The sequence below is a fragment of the Zea mays genome, chromosome 6 (assembly GCF_902167145.1).
Source record: "Zea mays cultivar B73 chromosome 6, Zm-B73-REFERENCE-NAM-5.0, whole genome shotgun sequence".
Classification (NCBI taxonomy): Eukaryota; Viridiplantae; Streptophyta; class Magnoliopsida; order Poales; family Poaceae; genus Zea; species Zea mays.
This window is the reverse complement of record NC_050101.1, coordinates 29,225,439-29,246,446: the sequence shown is the minus strand read 5'-3', so window position 1 is coordinate 29,246,446 and position 21,008 is coordinate 29,225,439.

Sequence of the window (21,008 nt, the reverse complement as noted above, 5' to 3'; positions counted from 1 at the left end):
TAATTCCTTGGTTTTTGCACTTAGGTCCAAAGTGTGCAAAATTTACATATAACCCCCTAGGGTTTCAGTCCAGGGTTTTCCAGGGGTCTATTTAGGGTTTTAGTACTTCTAGGGTTTGGGTGCCACTTAAGTCCATTAATGGTGATATTTTATGACCATTTCTAGTGAGTTTTGAAGTTTTCTCTCATTTAGGCTTTATTTACACTTCTAAGCCCAGTTTAGGGTTAAGTACCCTACTCTAGGGTTCCACCCATGACAAGTCACATCAATACAACTTGTTTGAAATTTTTGCCTAGTGAATGTATTCTATGTGTAACAATCACATGGTATGCTTATGCTCATGATGTTATGCTCAAGTTTTAGTGACAGTAACACCAGGGGTGTTACAGGTGCGACATGCTCACGCTTACTTGACTTAGGGTGACCACTAAACCCTGCTAACTGTGTGATCGGCTTAAGTCAGAAAACACCTTAAGCCAGCGCGGTATACATGCATTCGCGTTGTTTAGGGTGGTGACCACTATACCCTAATAGCAGAACAACCGGCTACGGTTAAAAATACTTCAAAAAAAGAGGACATCTTACTTGCCAGTACGAGGGGCGTTTTCTAGCACCCTGTTCACAGAATAATTGAGTTCTAACACAACTGTCGTGTGCGCATAGAATTCATATTACGTCTATCCTCCAAAGAGATACTAACTCAATACAAAAAGTGTTTTACAGGACATCACTATGTCGAAGCATCTTTTTAGACAGCATCCTTCGCAGGTGCAACGGAAGAAGAGGGACGGCTTGCAGCATCTAGTGCGGCCTTGACATCGGCAACAATATCATCACGCACCACAACGCCGGGTCTCCTCATCAGGATCCATCCAGCATGAACGACTTTATCCATAGCTTTGTCGCGCTAGGCCTTCAGGACGGTGCAGTTGTCCTCAAGAGTTTTAACAGCAAGCTGGCCACCTCTAGCTCCTGAGTGACAATCTTCTTGGAAGCACGCAGATCCTTGATGGGGACAACAATCGTCCAAGTCGCAGAACTTCGTCCTGAGAGGCCTGCAGCTCATGGCGTGATGGTCTAGGTCTAACATGGTCTCCTCTCTAGGATGGTCAAGGAGTGGCTGGCATCACGGTACAACCTGTCTAGATTGTCGTGAGAGGCAACAAGTGCTCGCTTCTCCTCTTGCAAACATAAAACAACATTCAACACTAAAGCAATAATAACAGAGGAGGGTCAGCTAGGGAAGTGTACCTCATGTGCCATCTTTTCAGAATCAAGCTGGGCATTCAGAGAAGAGTTCAAAGAGCGTGCACTATCCAGAACGGCAGAAGTCTTGAGAATGCTTCTCCTCAAGGTCAGAGCATCGTTGAGCCATATCTGACAATGCAGCTGAAAAGGAATGTGCGATTAAAGATAAGTTGATCAACTAAAACAGCTAGAGAAACTGTAAACTCACTAACCAACATTCGACGCCTTTAGATCATCTATCTGTTTCTGAAGCAGCAAAGGATTCCACTGCATCAGAGATAGAGCTTGTTCGAGAACAGCAGCGCCGCAGGACCTCAACTGGGCAGATACTCCGTCAACAAAATCCTATGGTCATAGACAGATGAGCAGAAGAAAGATAATTCGCTAGTACGAACAATATAGAGCAAAAGACCAACTCACCTGGAGATTGGAAAGGAACAGTGTAAGACCCAGGGCCGGAGGAGCTGGAGCATGGCTTGATGAGGGAAGATCAGCATGAACAATCTGGAGAGCACCACCCGGGTGACCTCAGCCCCACCAGCAGACAGAAGGCTCTTTGCATCTGGCTCGCCGACCTCTAAGGCGACTTGTCCAGTTAAGGTCGTAGAAGCAGGTGCTGCCGTCACCCCATCGGACCGGATTGGGGATGACCCGATGTGGACGTCCATGGAAGAATTGGAAAGAGAGCATGCCTGAACATCCTCGAGGGCTAGATTGCAGCTTGCACTACCCACAGGAGCTGGGTCGCTACCAGCAACACCCTCAGGGGCTGGGTAAATGCCAGTGCCACCCTCGAGGGTTGGGTCTTCTGCAGCAGCCACTTCTGAAGCTGAAGGCCCTTCAACTAGCTCCATGGGAGTCGGGTAACTTGGATCAGTGTCTTTGCATGGTAAACTGCCCTCCAAGGTCGACGATGCATGAGACACCACTCGGGTTACCAATTGATCGGCAAACTCAAGCAATGAAAGCCCACCATCTAGGAGCCCTGAACAGATGGCTGGGATATCTGCCTCGGGAGGCTCCGATAGTATGTCTTCAGGAATGACTTCCTCTAGTGCTTAATCAAAATCAGATATTGAAAGCCCCTGAAGACAGACAAGTGCCGACAGGGCTAGAGAGGGGATATCGCTACCCCCCTCACTGCCTCTGTAGAAACGACTGTTCTTGCGGATTAGTGGGATTTCTTCCTCTTCCTCCTCTATCTCCTCGTCAAACATGCCGCCAGTAGCCTGCGCATTGTCACAACCTTTGGCATCAACCTTGAGAATAGCGTCTGCTGGGACATCGTCAAGGATCGGTACAGAAGGACCAGCATCCTGATCCAAGCACGACAGTCGCTGAAGTCGCCTCTTTTTCTTTTTCTCCTCAACAGGTGCAGTCGGGCGGTTCACTCAGCGTGAACGCTTTGGATGGGCACCTTCAGGTTTCCGAATCTTCGCTTCTTAATCAAATTCTTGCCCAGACGTGATAGCCATCGGCTCGGCGCGGGTAGAGTCGGACGATTCCCCGGCCAGCAAGCTAAGCACGGCATCCATCTCAGCATCATCAGTGTTAGCTGGCATCTCAAAATGAGTTTTCCTCTCAGCCTCTGGAAGACTCTGAAGTGGAGCGATCAATGCCTCAATGTCCTTAGGAGAGAGTCGCACTCTATGACCCAGGCTACCATCACGAGCAGGAGGGTTGGAGACAAACTCAGAGAATGGCCTATTTGGAGGCAGGTTCCACGCAGAATAAGCCACATGAGCACCAGCATTTGAGACTCTGCGCCTCAAAATCATGTCCAGTCGGCTCAGCAGATCTTCATTGGGAATCCTCCTATTCGTGACTCGGGTGGAATCATTGACGCCGCTATACAAGTAGGCAGGATAAATTCTATCCTTCAAGGGTTGAATGTTTTTGAATACGAAGTCAGCAACCACAGCTTCAGCAGTCAGACCCCCATCCTTCAGCAAGCAGATCTCGGCAAGCAATACTTTGGCCTCTATTACCTCTGAGAAGGTAGGAGATTCTACCCAGCTAGGTGTGCGGACATCAGGTTACCTCCCCGACCGAGGGGGAGAAACTTGTAGTGGTTTTCCACGATGAACCACTCAAGGCGCCATCCTTTGATACTGTCCTTGAGAGTAATATCAAGATACTCCACTTTCTTTCCTCGGTGAACCTCCAAATTTGCGCCGCCAACAAGCTAGTGATGTCCCCCAGCCATCCCGGGCCGATAGTGATAAAGATATTTCCAATGTCCGAAGTGGGGGAGAATCCCAACAACTTGCAGGATTGAATTAGGGTTCAAATGCGTGAGATTCAGCTCATAGAAATCAAGGAGGCCACAGAAAAAGGGGGAGATGGGAAGAGCAAGCCCACGAATGAGAAATGGAACGTAAACAACATATTCATGCATGTCCTCTGTCGGAACAGTGACACCACGACAGATCCGCCAAGAGCAGAGCTCCTTCGGAAGCAAAACCCCAATCTCGATGAGATGAAGAAGATCAGATTCAGAAATGACGAACATGTGGTTACCAGCGAATGGAAGCTAGTTGTTCGAGTCGATGGGCGGGATGATTGCAGCAGCGGTGCTCTACCTCTTCCGCTCGGGGGCCATCACAATCTTTGCGGCGAAACGAGTGGGCTCGAAAATTCAGAGGAAGCAGAGGAGCGGATGAAGAGAAAAAGTGAATCTAGGGCTCGGAAATCAAAAAGGCATGTTGGCGCGAGTATAAATGGGGTTTCTTTGGTCGGACATTATCTCTTAAGTGCCAGGTCACTACTCAGAAAAACAAAGCATCAGGCATCACTCGGCAGTTACCTCTAAAATGTTGGCAATATCAGGCATAAGGACGAACTATCAAACGTGCAAACTGAAAAGCAGCGAAACATCGATCACTTGAGGCAACTGATTTGTTGATTCATATTGGAGGGGGTTACACAAACTCAAAAGCCGACTCATTATGAGTCGGCCTTTTTCCACCCTGCTTACTACATTACATTACACTACTACTTACACTACACTACACTACTAACTACCACTACATTATTCTACTATTACTAATACTACTACTAACTATCTATACTAATATTTAGACCAGTGGCGTTATACCACTGGCCTTACCGTCGCCATTGCCGATGTCGCCACCGTCGCCCTTGCTGCCGCTGTCGCCACCGACATCCTTGCCGCCACCATCGCCCACTACAGGAAACACCTAAATTTTCGTGGGCCAAAAACCCACGAAAATAAGCGTAAAGCGACGAAAATATACTATTTTCGTCGGCAGCCGAAAATAAGTTCGACGAAAATAGGCAACTATTTACGTCGGTACCGACAAAAATGATCTATTTTCGTCGGCTTCCCCAAAGCCGACGAAAATAGTTGGTCGGCTGACTATTTTCGTCGGCCTCGGTGGCCGACGAAAATAGGAGCCTGATTTTCGTCGGCCCCGGTGGTGGCCGACGAAAATAGCTGACAGTATTTTCGTCGGCCTGCAATCAGGCCGACGAAAATTCATGATACCCCCCCCCCCCCAAAACAGAATTTTGGGCACCTTTCAATTGACAGCAAAATACACAATTCACAATATCACAATTCACATATACAGATTCACAAGCAAAATACACAATTCACAAAACACATTCACAACCTTCCATAGTACATAAATAGTCCATAGTCCATACATAGTTTTCGTGGGAGTTTTGGCCATACACATCCATAGTTTCAAACATTCACAATCAATACACATTCAAACAAACTCACTACTCACTACTCACTCCTGCGGGCTGTGGGAGTTTTGGCCACTGCCTCCAGAACCATGGACGAAGAAGTCTTGGACGTTGACAGCACCCTCCGATCCCTGAGCATGTGACGCTGAACCCTGCAATTCATCAATCATTCAAATAAGGTTGTGTTTTGCTATCCCTATACCTATACATTGCTATGTTCGGTCACCATTTGCATAAAACTAAACATGGAACGTCACCTGTGATCCATGGTGATGAGGAGGCTGTGCATGCATCCACGGATACTGTTGTGCTGGCCACCCCTGAGGTGGTGGCACCCACCCCGTCGGTGGTGGTGCCATCCACGCTTGAAATGGCTGAGAGCCCGCCGGTGGCTGGGAAACCGATGGCACCCATCCCAGGACTGGCTGCAATCCTTGGGGTGGTGGAGGCATCCAAGTGCCTGGAGGTGCCTGCGTCCACCCAACACCGGTCCACTGTGGCTGCGACGCTGGAGCTTGTCCTGGCCACTGTCCCCATCCTTGTGCCTGCGAGCCATTTTTGATAATAAAAAAAGAGTTGCTATGGAATTGAAGTGTTCAGATAGTGTTACCTGGGGAGGGCAAAAAGTGGGCAAGTTCATATCAGGGCCGAGTCGAGTAGTCATTTCCTGCAAATGGATGAAACGTTAGAATCGCAACATTATACTTCGAGTTCAATGACACGTGATGAGATAGACGAATTACCTAAAAATAAGAAGCCATATACTGCGTGCTGTCCGACCTGCTCCTGCGCTGCTCGAGCCTGCTCCTGTGCTACTCGAGCCTGCTCCTGTGCTGCCCGAGTCTCCTCCTCCAGCTGAGCCTCTCGAGCAGACTTGGAGGAGCGAGAACTCCCTGCTGAAGGCGATGCCTTCCCTTGACCTATTGTCCTTTTGTACTCCACAACGCCGGTGCCAAAGGCAAACCTGCATGATACACATAGTTGAACCATTAAGTGGACACATTCTTGTTAATGAAATTGTCGAATCAAAGACAACCACCTCACCTGCCATGCTTTCTACCCCCACCATTGTGGTACAACGCCGAGGCATCTAAGTCTGAATGCATCCAGTCGAAATCAGGCCATGGCGTTGAGTCATTTCCTCCCCATATGCATTCTGCAAAGAAAGTTAGAGTTGGAGTTAGACACAAACCATGCAATTTAATTCGTACATACAAACTTGTTTAACATTTTCTCCCTTGTCGCCTCGCTGCATAACTCATCAGGGTTCGTCAGATCAGGGCCACGGTGACCACAGACGTAAACCTTCATAAAACTTGGAGCAACTCCACTTTCAGCTTCCTGCATGAAAAAGAAGAGTTAAACCATAGAATTTTCATAGATGTAATATACAAGTTTGATTTATATACTTACCATGCGGCGTGCGGTACCAAGGTGTCCATCGGCGTCGTACCTGTGCCCCGGTCCTTCAGTGCCACGGTTGGTACGGTGCTTCTGGGACTCTGCAATCCACTCAGGCGACACCCATCTCTTAGCCAACCACCTCCAGGCTTCCATGTCCTTCACCAGCCAATCCACAACACTCTCTAGGTACTGCTCCTCTGTGAGGTAGATCTCATTGACCCCTAATGCTTTGCTCATTTTCTGCCCCTTTATCTTCTTGTAGTAGTAGTTGACGGCCGCGATGCGAGCATTGTACATGGCATCCTTGATTACCTTATCAACGCACTTCCAAAAGTGCCTCTTCACACGTGCCCACTGAGCCTGATCCTCCTCGATCTCATTCGGCAATTGGAACCTCCCCTACATATCAATGGAGAAGTTAAGTTAAAGTAAGATTAGGAGAAGCAATAATTCAGTGAATTGCTTATATACGAAAGTAAACTCACCCAGAACTCATCCCACACAGCCACCTAACAAGTCCTTCGTTTTTGTTCCGAACTTCCCCCTCCGCTACTGCTTTCCCCTGGCTCCCCTGGCTGGACATAGTCCTTCAGACCCCAGTCGGCCCACTGCATAGCCGCGAACCTCTCGCCATTGAGCTCCACCATGCCAGGGTAGTAGAAGCGACAGAGGCTACCCAACACCGCGTTCACCTTGGGACGTCTGCCTGTACCGTCCCAAGTCAAGTCTTCCCATGACCTACAAACATTAATAAAACAAGTAAACCAGTGCAATCACGTTCACATTAAAAAATTAACACAACAGAAATAAGCCCCACCATTCTCCATGCGTCGCAAAAATCTGATCCTTCAATGTGACGTACACTCCCTTTTCCAACTGCTTTACCCGGATTCGCAAAAATTTGAAGGGTGCTTTGGGGTGATTCATTTTCGACATGAAGTTGCACTGAAGGTGCAAACACATTGTTGGCTCGAGCGAAATACCTGGTTGAGAATTGAGATATCTCCTTCAGGGCAAAAGCCTCCGCAATACACCCTTCGACTCTAGCCTTGTTGCGAACAGACGCCCTGAGCTTTTTCAACGCCCTTTCTATAGGATACATCCACCTGAATTGCACTGGTCCGCCTACCAAAGCTTCCCAAGGCAAATGCACAATTAGATGTTGCATCACATTGAAGAATCCTGGCGGGAAAACCTTTTCAAATTTACAAATAAGAATTGGAATTTCTTTCTCAAATTTCTGCATCAACCTCTTCGATACCGTCTTTGTGCATACTTCCCTATAGAAGTAACTCAGCTCTGCAAATATGCTCCAAAGCTCATCCTTAAAATAGCCTCGAAACATCACGGGCATCAGCCTCTCCATAATAATATGGTAGTCATGGCTTTTCAAACCGATCAATTTACCGGTCTTCAGATTGACTGTCCGTTTCAGATTTGCCGCATATCGATCTGGAAATTTCAGATTCTTCAACCACTTAAATATTTCTTTCCTTTCATCCGGCTTGAGGCAGTAATCAGCTCGCGGCCTACTCTCATGCCCTTTATCGCTTTCTTTCAACTCGAGCATCGGTCTCTTACAAATTTCAGCCATGTCTTTTCTTGCCTTCATATTATCTTTTGTTTTATCAGTCACATCGAAACATATGCTTATGATGCTTTCAGCAACGTTACGCTCTTGGTGCATCAAGTCTATGTTGTGCGGCATGATCAAGGCTTTTGCATACGGAAGCTCCCATATTGATGAAATATGGGTCCACTTGTGGTCCTCCCTGTAGCCTTGGAACCTATCATTTTCTCCTTGCTTCAGACAAGCATGCCATGCCATTATCTGTGGTGCAGTTTGCCTCTTTAGTGGCCCATTTCTAATTTTGGCTCTACTTCTGAATGCAGTAAGCGAATTCCTGAAATCATGCTTGAAAGGAGTCCAACGTCGATGAGCATCAAAGAATGACACTTTCCCACCATGCTTCAATCTGAATGCATCTGTATCATTCATACATATGGGACAGCACAACCGACCATGAACACACCATCCAGATCAATCTCCATACGCCAACAGATCATGCACTGACCACAAATAAGCAGCACGCATGGTAAACTCCTTTTCAGTATGGCTGTCATAAGCCTTCACACCTCTCCACAATTGTTTCAGCTCTTCAATTAAAGGGCGAACAAACATATTCAACTTTGGCCCTGGATGCTCGGGGCCTAGGATGACTAGTGTAAGGAACATGAACTCTTCTTTATTGACCAACTCAGGAGGAAGATTATATGGCACAATGAAGACAAGCCAACACGAGTAAGGGCTTGCACTGGTATTGAAAGGTGTGAATCCGTCCGTCGATAGACCAAGCCGTACACTCCTAGGGTCATTTGCAAATTCGGGATCAAACTCGTCAAATGCCTTCCACGCATCACCGTCCGACGGATGGACCATTATGTCTGGATCAGTGACGAGACGTACACCATTCTTTGGCCACGTCATACGCAGAGCTATTTCCTTGTTGAGGAACAACCTTGAAAGTCGAGGAATGATGGGCAACCGACGAAGTTGCTTAGCTGCGACCTTCGTAACTACCAATTCACCCTCATCATTTGTCACCTCGACATATCTAGAAGCTTCGCAATGCTTACAACGGTCCAGCTTGTCATCCTCCTCAAAGGATAGCATGCAACTGTTGGGACACACGTCGATCTTCTCGTATGTCATCCCAAGACCAGCCAACATCTTCTTTGCGAAGTACATATTCTTTGGCAACTTATGATTCTCCGGGAGAACCTCGCCCATCAGTTGGACGATGTCGTTGTAAGCACTGTTTGAAATGTTGTGCTTCGACTTTATCGCCATTAGTCTTGTGAGAGTCCCAAGAACTGACATCTGAGTGTGCTCGTGCAGTCTCTCTTCTCTCGCGGCAAGTAGCCAGAAGAATTCCTGAGCATCGCGTGGAAGCTGCCCCGGCTCCTCAGCGTTTATTTCAACCTCCCTACCAAGATCATGCAACATGTCGTCCATCCTATCATGATCGTCATCAAGCTCCACCTCCGCGTCAACGTGTCTAATAGACTCTCCATGCCGGTACCATACAAGGTAGTTCGGTATAAACCCACTTTTGCAAAGGTGTTTCTCCATCTCTTCCTTCTTCTGAGGCCACTTGTTCTCGCAGCGATTGCAAGGACACTTCACTAGACGACCAGTTGCATCTTTGAAAGCATGCTCAAGAAAAGCCTTTGTTACACCCATCCATTCATTCGAATGTGCCCCATCCTTTCTCCACCCGTCATACATCACCCTCCGATCGTCGTCCATTTCAAAGGCTAAACAAAAGTCAAAGAACATCAACGATCGTTCGTGGCTTAGGTGAACTCCCTATTAGGTAAAGGCCCTAAACCCACCCAAGAGTGTAGGCCGATGCTTGTGATTTATGATGTGTAGCCTACGATTGCCGTGAAATTTCGGCAGCATAACCCCGCTGCTCTCCAAGCACACGCCTGAATATGGTGTGTTGGAGACCAACTGGGTTACACAACCGAAATTCCGCGTCAATCGTAAGGCACATGTCACAAATCACAAGCATCGGCTTACACTCGCAGGCTATCCAAAATACGTGGACAATTCCGGAACGGCGAACCTCACAGGCCAATGTGACGTTCGCCGTTCCCGAACGGGTGACACATACGGTTCGCTACGGTTAACGATTAAAACTGAACTCTAAACATTAAAAAATATCTCGGAGATTAAACAAAAGACATCACCCTCCGATCACCGTCCATTTCAAAGGCTAATTAAACAAAAGATAAATAACATTCAAAAGACGGCACACGCACGGCCGCGCGCACGACATGCCACAGCCGCCACGGCACGCGCACGGCACGCGCACGGCACGCCACGGCCGCGCACACGGCACGCCACGATGGTGTGGACGGACGGACGGTGGGCTCTCTTCTTCGCGGGTGGGCAAGGAACTTACTAAGTAATAAATAAATAGTAACTACTTATTAACTAATAACTATATAGTAAATAATAAATGACCACATTATCCGAAATTACGAAAACAATGTATACCTGAGAATAATGTACGTGTCCAGCTAACGGTGGAGAAGGTCAAGTCGGAAGAACACCTATGTACAAAAATTACTATTGTCAATAAAAAAATCGGCAGCACCTCCACTATAAAGTGATGTTTCTAAAACCTGCAAAGAAACAACAACACGATGGTTGCCAACACAGAATACTGCACGATAGCTACATAATAAACAATATGCTAACCATGTGATATCAATGTGCTAAACAAAATGCTACAAGTATCCTACATATAAATACCTAGCTAACTATTTATACTAACAAGTGAATAGCTATCAATCTATACATTATATCAAGTAAATTAGCTAACTAATTACTATAAACTAAGTAAAACCATTACTGTGGAAACGGTGGAGGGGGCCGCGGCGTGGGATGGCTACTCGGAGTGGGCGCGGCGTGGGGAGGCGGCTCGGTGTGGCGCGGTGCGGCGACGGCGCGCGGCGAGGGCAAGCGGCGAGGGCGCGCGGCGCGGCTGCTCAGAGTGGGCGCGGCGTGGGGAGGTGGCTCGGCGGCTCGGCGTGGCGCGGCGCGGCGAGGGCGCGCGGCGAGGGAGAAGGTGCGGCGACGAGGGCGGGCGTGTGAGGGAGAAGGTTAGACGAGCGAGAGAGAGAAGGTGCGGTGAGGCAGGGATGGAAGATTAACGGCCTCTATTTTCGTCGGCCTCAGTGAGGCCGACGAAAATAATGGCCCGTTAAACGTTTATTTTCGTCGGCCGGGCTCAGGCCGACGAAAATAAAGGACGTATTTTCGTCGGCTGGGCTGAGGCCGACAAAAATAAACAACATTTTCGTCGGTGTGGAGGCCGACGAAAATATTGCCTGGCCACGAAAATAGGCCACATTTTCGTTGGTCACGAGGGCCGACGAAAATAACGTTGTATTTTCGTGGGCTGGCCAACGAAAATATCCGGGCCTATGAAAATTTATGTGTTTCCTGTAGTGGCCACCGTCGCCTCCACCGCCGCTGCCGCCGTCGCCTCCACCACCGCCCTTGCCACTGCCTCCACCGTCACTGCCTTCGCTGCCGTCACCTCCACCGTTGTCGTCGTCGCTGCTGTCGCCCTCATCATCACTATCGTCGCCGCTCCGCTCCTCAGACGAGCTAGAGGAGTTCTCCTCATCCGAGGAGACCTCCGACTCGTCCGATCCTTCGAGCCCGGCGCGCTCAACGGCACGCATGTATGTCTAGACTGTAGCGGACAACCCCTAGGAGTCGTACGAGTCATCGGACAACACCAGGGGAGAAGCGGGAGTCGGCGATCCCTCGGACCCGGAGGAAACTTCCTCCGAGTACTCTGAATCGCTGAAGCCCTCCATGGGAGGACTTGGGGCGTGTTTCCACTTGTTGCCAGCACGACGAGGCAAGCCTCGACCTCTCCTGCCTCTGCCCATGGTTGGTTGGAGAAGAAGAGAAAGGTAGAAGAGAGCAACAGATGATCAAAAGATGAGTGAATAGAATAACGGTGCAAGCAGGCTATTTATAGAGGTCGGGGGTGACCGTCCACTTCCTACTACGCTCGCCGAACAGTCATAAGTATTCAATAAGCAATTCAAGCCGCCTGAAAATGAGTCAAGCAACAGGCGCCGCTTCGCGTAACACGGCACCGTTGGGACCAAGGTCAACTGCTCGGGCGATATGATTACACCCCACGGTCACATCAAGTTACTACTCCAAGACAGTATGCTAAACGCTCTGCGTACCAAGAGACCCTTTAGGCACACCCATTGGGGGTGTAGCCAGGAATTTTCAAAAGATTTTCTGAAGAAGTCATATCCATACAGTATACGCAATGAATGTACTACGACAAAAGGAGGAGATCGACCGAGATGGGAGGAAGTCCAAACATAGCTACTGAACCGCAAGTCTAATCAGCAGAGGCATTGAAGCACAGAGCGGGGTGATGTCCAGCCAAGAGCCATCTACCAGACGTCCAATCCATCACTGATCAAATAAATTTCAGACCTAACAAGGTGTGGACAGATAGCATTGTTTGAATTCGCAAGAACAAGGGATGAAGACAAAATGCTGATCTCCAAAGCATAAGATGATGACAGAATGCTGATTTCTAAAGCACAAGATGAAGACCTTTGAGTGGATTATTTTCAAAAATCCACTCAAAGCTCGGGGCCTACACCCATTGGGTGCACTTCTCAATCCCAGAAAACAAAATGTTGATTTCTAAAGCATAAGATGATGACAAAATGCTGATTTCTAATGCATAAGATGATGACGGAATGCTGATTTCTAAAGCATAAGATGAAGACCTTTGAGAGGATTATTTTCAAAAATCCACTCAAAGCTCGGGGGCTACACCCATTGGGTGCACCTTTAGTGCACCCAATAGATTCCTAATCCCAGAAGACGAAATGCTGATTTCTAAAGCATAATACGATGGCAAGACACCGATCTCCAAAGCATAAAATGAAGACCTTTGAGAGGACTGTTTTCACTGAGTCACCCAAAGTTTAAGAGCTACATCCAAGGGGTGCACTTTTGGAACGCCCATCGGCCGAGTGGAAACCACGCCACACAACAAACCCACGAGCCGGACCTAGAATCTTTAGGCTGATTATTTCAAAATCAACTCAAAGATTGGGGGCTTGTGGGAGACAGATATCCCCCGGGTCCACTAGAAGGCAAGAAGGCCTCGCGAGAGGCTTTGGGCATGTTATCTCGCAAGGCCATCCCTTCGTGGGCCAGGGGAGGACTACTGGCGGAATGGCCGACACAGATTTAGGCCCGAGCAACCCGTCAGACTCGAGCGCTATCCGTAGCGTTCACCCGACTTTCCCGCGCGCAGCGCCCTTGAATATCTGGGACGGAACCTCTCAAGTTATTAGGCCCACCTACAATTGTCCTTGTCCTACGGACCTTGGACAACCCTGTAGATGCACGTAATCACTCGACAAGTTCGGTAACTATATCCTCATTTCCTCGCCCAAGAGCATTTCACCCGTCACACAGATATTATATCACATCGGAGGAAAGGATAGCAGAAGCATATTACAATAATTTAATTTACATTCATTCAAATATAGAGAGAGTGTTATTATTACAAACCAGGATATATGAGTGCATAGAGTATTCTTATTACAGACCCGGGAGGCAAAAACCCCTCCCGCATAAAAGTATATTGTTTTTCAAGAGGGAGGCCAACATACTCCGGCGACTTCACTGCTGAGGTTCTTCCTTAGGCACCACCTTAGAACAAAAACAGCTTGTTTCCTCACCTACAACAACATGGGTTCGAAAACCCTTAGTACCGAGTGTACTTTCGCAAGTCTTACCCGTCAAAAGAAAAGACTCTCAAGGATATGCTGGACTGAGAGAGTCAAGGTAAGGCTGATCAAGTATCAAAGACTCTGTTTTGCAGAAATGCTTACTAAAAGTGGATCCTTAAAAATCAAGTTTTATTAGCATGTTAGGTTATTACCTATAGCTAGAGTTCTTTCTACCCTAGTTCAAGCACTTGACCTGCACTAGCCGTCTTTCTTCACCCTTTTGGTTCACTGGAATTCTACGTGTAGGGCAATGACCAAGTCTTCATGTCCGAGAAGTAACAGCGATCTGAATCGATTAATACCCAGTTGGGGATCTCCAATCACACGACATATGTAGCACTTAACCCTTGCATATGTCAACTTGCCACCGGGTTTCTTAAGACCATACCGGGTTCACGCCAACCGAGAGCACAGATACACCACCGTCCAGCCTCTTACCACGAGGGTACACGCTACTCTCGCCATCTCTCCACTCCCATTGCGTGTTGGCCTTTCTGGTATTAGTTTGCCCGAGGCAAAGCTTATCCATGATGAGGCATGTGACCAGTTAAAAGGTCCTTGATCAGCAAGCCTACATCGGTACGGTCCTTAATCGACTCAGATGGAGACACTACACCGAGACTCTCTTCTCGTGCAAGTCACCCGTCCGGTCTCAGCTTTATCATTTCAAACCCAAAGTTTGGTACCTGGCAGAGGTACACCTTTTCCAATGTTGAACCCATCACGACCATGATGGATCCACCATCAAATTTTATTTTTAAAACATTCCCATCCACTGTGAAGCATCACCCTTTTGTTAAAAACAAAACATTTGTTTTTCTAAAGCAGGATTAAGCATCAGAAAACCTTTTAATAAAATAGGTAACCAAGGAATGGTAAACAATTCCAAGGAAGTAAATGCAGTAATTGGTTTAACACACAATTCCTATCACCTAATGCATCATATAAGGTGATAAATATTTTAAAATAGCAAGGAGCTGACAAATGCACCGGGGATTGCCTTGTGTTGTAGGGGAGTCCGGCTCTGTTCCACAGATGTCAAAATAAAAACAGTTCCCGGCAGGTGGATTTTCAGCTGGTGGTGCAGTCTCCTCTTCTTCAACAGTTATTTCTTCCTCGTTTTCTATATATAACCATATATAACCACGAATGCTCATGTGATGCTTATGAAAATGCAATGATAGAAGAGATACATCAAGTTGTAGCTTGAATATAACTTTCCTTCACGATTTACCAGGGAAACTAGGGTTTTCTAAGTCAGTACTTTATCAGCATAAGGCAAATATTACCTAGAAGACTAGGATTTTGGGTTTGAGGACCAAACAATGTACAAAACAAGTCAAACTTCAACCATGGGCTCTAAATACCATATTAGGCTTACCCAAAAAGTTTTGTGATTTTTGGAGTTACCAAGTATTTTATAAAATTCCAAAGGTCTAAGTTTAGGCCTTCTTAAATACTAAATAATTCATGATTCAGCCTAAAATTCATGGAACTATTTTTATTAAATACTATGGGAATTTAGAAGTCCAGTAAAATTGGTTTCATATTTTTATCATTTCTCTATAATTTCTTATGAATTTCCCAAGTCTGGTAGAAAAAGAAAAGGGAAAATGATGAATAGTATCGGGCTGGAACCAGCCCAAGTCGGCCCACGCTCAGGTGAAAGCGCACCCACGCGCGCCCGCATTGCCAGGTTTGCACGAAAGACCCTGGCCATTTGAAAAACTGGTTAAGAGTCCTGCGCACTATTTCTATGTGTCACTGACATTTGCGTCGAGGCCCCTCCCTTTCTATTCCTTCGCAAGTTGAGGTCCCCGACCATGGACGGCGGAGCAGTGGCTCCGGCGAGCCTGTACCGGCCGGATAACGCAACAACCGGCGCTCAGGTGAGGCTGACACCTAATTCTACCCATAACGACCATAACCTCTCAATCAATTGCAAAGTTCTAGCTCACAATCTCACTGTCCACGGTGGCGATGTAAACCGGAGATAACTCAACGTGTTCTAGGTGATTCAAGGCGGTCTAGTTCAATCGAATGGTTTTGTGAGCAACAGGGGACATGAGGGAGGCTAGAACATCACACAGAAGAGCATGAGCTAACCTGTAGACGTCTGGCCACGGCGAGATGTCACGCGGTGGTGCTCAGACTGATTTGGGGGAAGTGGAAAATTTGGAGGCTCTGGTGGATAATCCGAGGCAAGGGCTGGTGCGTTGGATGTGCAATTACCTAGCGGTGTTCACTGGGGTGGCAATTTATAGGTTTCATCGATGGTGGCGTCTAATTTTGAGATGGCGTGCTGGCGGCCGGAGAGAGGGGAGGTCACTAGCGCAAGAGATGTGTGGCTTTCACCGTGGCAAGATTACCGACGATGAACCAGCTACCTAAAGCGGCCTACTGCGACGTGGTAAAGCTTCAAGGCACGTGGCCATCGCGCGGCAGGCGGCCAACTCCGGCGAGGCTATCTGGATCGGCCATGAGGCAAGTGGGTACGGTGGCCAGCACCTGGTCTCATCCACGGTGAAGATCTTTTCACCCTGAGGCGTTATCCGGGCACCAACGAGCACGAATCGCATCACCGGCGCGAATCCAGGCACAGGGGTCGCCAGCAGCAAGGTGCATTGGACCCACGATCTTCTTCAGTTATTGTATAATCAAAACTCTATTCAGTCTGTTTGACAGCCATTTTGCAGGGCATTAATCTCCGATTTCTTTGTGGCAACTCGTTAATCCCTCTGTAACAAAGTTCTTGGCCTATAATCCAGCTTTAATCTTGCTATAGCAATCACACTCAAATATTCACTAGATCATGCTCAAAATAGCTCCCAAACTTGGTTCTGGTTCACTGTCACTCACAATTCAGTCTTCTGACTCGACTGATAGCCAAACTTTCTGTCCATTTTACTCCAATTTTTGTACAGCACCAAGGTTCAATCACTTGAGCAAAATTATTCTCCTATCATAGCTCTATAAATTTTATGTGTTGACCTAGGGCAAAATCCTTGTAGAATTGAGATATAGTGCTCCAAAGTTGACTTCAAAACACTGAATTTCAGAACTCAACCACCTAGTGTTCATGTGGTATTTTGCAATTAAGTCCAAACTTCATCATTTGACTTGAAAATCCTCAAAAGTGAAAAGTACTTGAGTTGTAATGTTCTATTACTTTGATATTTGCACTTTAGTCCAAAAGTGCCAAGAATTTACATTTAACCCCCTAGGGTTTCAATTAGGGTTTTTCTTAGGGTTTCTTTTAGGGTTTTGAGTACTTTAGGGTTTTGGTGTCACTAAAGTCCATCAAATGTGATACCTTGTTATCATTTTTCATGTTTCATGAGATTTTTACTCATTTTAGCTTCTCCTTTACCCATAAGTCCTAAATCAGGGTTAAGTACCCTACCCTAGGGTTAAGCACTTTTCAAGCCACATCATTACAACTTGTTTGAACTTTTTACCTAGTGAATGCACTCTAGGTGTAACAAACATATGAAATGTCAATGCACATGATGTTATGCTCATGTTTTAGTACCAGTAACATAAGGGGTGTTACATCCTTCCCCCCCATAAAAGTATCTCATCCCGAGATTTAAGGTCCTAGGGTGAGTAATGGAAAAGGAAACACGTCACATCTCTATTTCCTTATTTGTCTTACAAGGCAGGGGTTGGGTTCATTTCTCCTTTATAATCCAATGTACATATCTTACAAGTTACATGAAGCTAAAAACCTAGGAAAAATCTTTTCTAGGAAGTCTTGAGTCTCCCAGGTAGCTTCATCTTCAATATGTTGGTTCCATTGTACCTTATAGAATTTAAGAGTTCTTTTTTGGGTGATCCTGTCCTTCTGATCCAAGACTTGAATAGGATTTTCATCCACTACATCAATGGTTCGATCCGGAACCCGAAGGCACTTCTTCAATTGATATACATGGAACACATTATGCACTGCAGACAATGTTTCTGGTAATTAGAGTCGGTATGCCACTGGTCCGTATCGTTCAAGAATAAGGAACGGGCCAATATACCGGGGTGCCAACTTTCCTTTTACCCCGAAACGGTTCACACCTTTCATTGGTGACACTTTCAAGTATACATGATCATTAACTTGAAAGACCAAAGGTTGACGTCTCTTATCCACATAATTCTTTTGCCGAGCTTGTGCCTCTTTCAAGTTATGTATGATCCGTTGGACTTTTTCTTCCGTTTCCTTAACCATGTCGGGCCTTGTCGGGGACCATAATTAGGGGTACCCTCAAGGCTCCTAATTCTCAGCTGGTAACCCCCATCAGCATAAAGCTGCTAAGGCCTGATGGGTGCGATTAAGTCAGGGATCAGTCCGTTCGAGCGACTCGATCACGCCTCGCCCGAGCCTAGCCTCGGACAAGAGCAGCCGACCCCGGAGGATTTCCGTCTCGCCCGAGGCCCCCCTCCGACGGCGAACATATTTCCGGCTTGCCCAAGGCCTTGCCTTCGCTAAGAAGCAACCCTGACTAAATCGCTGCACCGACCGACCAAATCGCAGGAGCATTTAATGCAAAGGTGGCCTGACACCCTTATCCTGACATGCGCCCCCCGGCAGAGCCGAAGTGACCGCCGTCACTTCGCCGCTCCACTGACCGGCCTGACAGAAGGACAGCGCAGCCTGCGCCGCGCCGACTGCAGTGCCACTTGGCAGAGTGAGACTGACAGGCAGTCAGGTCCTGCAGAAAGCACCATAGGAAACTCCGCTCCGCCCGACCCAGGGCTCGGACTCGGGCTCAGCCCCGGAAGACGGCGAACTCCGCTCCGCCCGACCCAGGGCTCGGACTCAGGCTAAGTCCCGAAAGACGGCGAACTCCGCTCCGCCCGACCCAGGGCTCAGACTCGGGCTAAGTCCAGGAAGACGGCGAACTCCGCTCCGCCCGACCCAGGGCTCGGACCCGGGCTCAGCCCCAGAAGACGACGAACTCCGCTTCGCCCGACCCCAGGGCTCGGACTCCGCCCTGGCCTCAGCCGACGACCTCCGCCTCGCCCGACCAAGGGCTCGGACTCGGCCTCGGCCATGGAAGACAGACTCGACCTCGGCTTCGGAGGAGCTTCCACCTTGCCCACCCTAGGGCACAGACCAGCCACGTCAACGGGAGGCGCCATCATCGCCCTACCCCGAGCTGACTCGGGCCGCAGGAAACAAGACCAGCGTCCCATCTGGCTAGCTCCGCCAGATAGGCAATGATGGCGTCCCGCATGCTCTGTGACGACGGCGGCTCTCAGCCCCCTTACGGAAGCAAGAGGACGTCAGCAAGGACCCAACCGCTCCGACAGCTGTCCCTCCGCCAGGCTCCATCGCTCCTCCGACGGCCACGACATCACACCAGCTGGGTGCCAAAATCTCTCCGACTACCACGACGGCATGTACTTAGGGCGCTAGCTCTCCCCCACTAGACACGTAGCACTCTGCTACACACCCGTTGTACGCCTGGATCCTCTCCTTACGCCTATAAAAGGAAGGACCAGGGCCCTCTTAGAGAGGGTTGGCCGCGCGGGGACGAGGACGAGACAGGCGCTCTCTTGGGGCCGCTCGCTTCCCTCTCCTGCATGGGCGCTTGTAACCCCCTACTGCAAGCGCACCCGACCTGGGCGCGGGACGAACACGAAGGCCGCGGGATTCCCACCACTCTCACGCCGGTCTCCGGCCGCCTCGCTTCTCCCTCCTTCGCGCTCGCCCTCGCGCTCGACCCATCTGGGCTGGGGCACGCGGCGACACTCACTCGTCGGCCCAAGGGACCCCCCGGTCTCGGAACGCCGACAGTTGGCGCGCCAGGTAGGGGCCTGCTGCGTGTTGACGAACAACTTCCCGTCAAGCTCCAGATGGGCAGTCTCCAGCAACCTCTCCAACCCGGGACGGTGCTCCATTTCGGGAGTCTTGAGTTCATGTCCTTCGACGGCAGCTACGACATGATACTCCTTCCACCGCCGTGCGACAACGACAATGGCGGCCGACAGCCCGCCCGCCGGCGGCGGAATCGACGACGTCTTCCCCGCGTGGTGGGAGAACAACATTCGAGCTCACCTCGTCCTCTCCCTCGTCGACGGAGGAGGAGGCGGGGCAACCAAGGCCAAGCAGGAGGCAGCGCCTCGTCGGCTGTCGAGCGAGTCGACAGCGCCGGCACCCCAACGAGGGGCGCACTGGACATCGACCTCGCGTTTGAGACGAAGACGAGCGCCGTCTCCCCGCGACACGCCAATCCCGAGCAAGCGGACGACGCCAGCGTGCTCGCGGAGGGCTTGCTGGACGTCACCCTCGTACCTGAGACGACGGCGCAGTCAGTCCCCGACGTGACTTCATCGCGCTCGTCGACCAAAAGGTACCGACCGATTCCCATCCTACGTCATTTGGATTCAGCCTCAACCCGCCTAGCGACCTCGCTTTGGCGGACGCTCTCGTAGGGGCGAGTCCAAACCTTCTGGGGTTTCGCATGCGGTCTCCTTGGGACCGGCTGACGGACGTCTCGACCTACGGGCCCTCTGGGTCCGAGGAAGACGACGAGCCCGGCATCTGTTGGGATTTCTCTGGACTTGGCAACCCCAGTGCCATGCGGGACTTTATGACCGCGTGTGACTACTGCCTCTCCGGCTGTTCCGACGGTAGCCGCAGCCTCGACGACGAGGACTGCGGCCCAAGCCGCGAATGTTTCCACGTCGATCTAGGGGGTCCCTCCGAAGGCAATTTCTCGGCATGTCGGAGGACGGTGATCTCCCTAGGCCGGTGCCCCGCGTTGACATCCCACGGGAGCTAGCTGTGGTCCCCGTTCCGGCGGGGGGTCACGACCCATAGCTCGAGCAAATCCGCGGGGTGCAGGCCAGGCTCGACGAGGGAGCAGGAGCGCTTGAGCCGATCCGCCGGGACGTCGGGCAGGCATGGGCGAACCAACCCCCGGCCGGAGAAATACGTCATCTGCCCCAGGGTTTCCAGCACCGCGTCGCCGACGACGTCAGGGTCAGGCCACCACCCGCGTCTAGTGGGGTCGGCTAGAACCTGGCTGCAGCAGCGATGCTCCTCCGCGCGATGCCGGAGCCATCCACCACCGAGGGTCAGCGAATCCAGGGGGAGCTCAAGAATCTCCTGGAAGGCGCCACGGTCCGACGGGCCAAGAGCTCTGCCTCCCGAAGGCAGGGATACCCCTCGGAACCTCATGCCGCGACTTCCCGATTCATGCGGGAAGCCTCGGTCTACACCGAGCGCACGCGCAACACCGCGCCTGCGGCCCCGGGCCGCCTCGGCAACGAGCACCATCATC